General features: G+C 49.4%; 1 pseudogene; it reads left to right on the top strand.

The window, feature by feature from the left end:
- The first annotated feature begins 110 nt into the window (after nt 1-110).
- LOC107125181 lies at nt 111-1,576 on the top strand (annotated as a pseudogene).
- The last annotated feature ends 69 nt before the right edge of the window (nt 1,577-1,645 follow it).

The raw sequence follows: 1,645 nt of genomic DNA, 5'->3' as shown, positions 1-1,645 counted from the left end.
TCTTCAACTCTTCTTTCAAAATGTGGCTTCCCGTGGTTAAAAAACGTGGTTGTTGGTAAATTTGGAATGAGTCTACCCCTCATGACTCCATTTCTCCTTCCTTCCAACAGCACCACATCCACCCTTGCCCTGCCTGTGGGATGGTATACAGAGCGGATGAACATCACCCACCCATACTGCCAGTCAGGCCTGAGCTCCCAATGCTGCTAAGTGGGCGCTGGGTGAGTTCTCGGTGCGAGGTGCGGCCTGCGGTGCTTTTCCTCACGAGGTACTTCACCTTCCACGGTAGCAACCGCACCTGGGAAGGGTACTATTATCACTACTCTGACCCTCTCTGCAAACAACCAACTTTCACTGTGTATGCCTCAGGCCACTACACCGAGGGAGGCCCGTCCCTCATCGTGAGAGGAGGCACGGAGCTTGTCTTCAAGGTGACCCACGCTCGGGTTACGCCAATGGATCAGGTGACCGTAGCCATGCTGAACTCCTCCGACTTCGGAAGCTGTGGGGAGCCCGGCTCTTGGAGCGTTGGGAGAGAGTTGGATGTGACTCATACGAACGGATGCGCGGCCTTGGGCATCAGACTCCCCCACACCGAGTACGAACTCTTCAAAATCGAGCAGGACGCGAAAGACCGTAACTTGCTGTTCATCGGTGAGAGGCCGACGGACGGATCCAGCCCCAACACACCCAGCAAGCGGCCCACCTCTTACCAGTCAGCGCTCACCCAGTGTGCTGGGCCCTCAGGCACTTTTTTGAGACACATTAAGCCAAACTACCTGGGAAGATTAGATGACTACCTTAACAGCGGAGCGCTAAAGCTGCGGCCCGGAGCATTTTTACTAGCATTTGTTGCCCTGTCGCTGGTCAGGTGGGACTAAAACTCTTTGACATTTTTGGTCAGGAATCTGACCAGCCTGAAGTGCCCTCTTCAGGACAAGTACATCTGGAATCAGTTTCGTTTTGTGCCTTAACAGTTTTTTGTTCTTTTCTTAATGATGAGCCGTGCCCAGAGGGGTGGGGATTTCCGCCCTCCTCCCCATTCATATGTGCCTAGGTATGGACATGCAACTCTGAACCAGCATTCACGGTTCCTTAACCAGTTTAAAAAAACAAAAACAGGTGACTGTAATTGTACCAAATATACACATACCTTGCCTGCTCCTTCAGTGCTAGACCTGAGGACATTTTTTTCCTGCCCCACAGTTAAAAATATATATTCTAAAATACCAAGGAACAATTCTGCTTTCACAAGATAATTTACTTTTGGGTTCACTGTGTTCTCAGACGAGCACATTACCCAGGTGTACACATAATCCACAAAGGTACTGTTGGAAATGGTACCATGGAATCCCCTGATAGTGTAGCTTTCGTAATATGCCACGTGTGGGAATACAGACACAGGAAATCGTTCTTAAAACCAGAGGATGTGGCCGAAAAAGATCACTGTCTCCCAGCCCCATTTGGTGAGCACCCGACTACTGTTTCTGGAAAACATTCATTTATTTTAACCAGCTTATATTATTCCTGGGGGCAGCAAGAGTGTTAGGCTTCACAAATTTTGGTCGGCATCAAGAAGGCAGAACACTCTTTGGCTTTAGGATACCGAAAAACGAACAGCCTGGTGCTGTGGTAATAATATTCC

This window comes from Gekko japonicus, unplaced genomic scaffold, assembly GCF_001447785.1.
Source record: "Gekko japonicus isolate JY-2015 unplaced genomic scaffold, Gekko_japonicus_V1.1 scaffold21054, whole genome shotgun sequence".
Lineage (NCBI taxonomy): Eukaryota > Metazoa > Chordata > Lepidosauria > Squamata > Gekkonidae > Gekko > Gekko japonicus.
The sequence above is the reverse complement of the archived record's forward strand: the minus strand, read 5'-3'. Positions and strand labels throughout refer to the sequence as shown.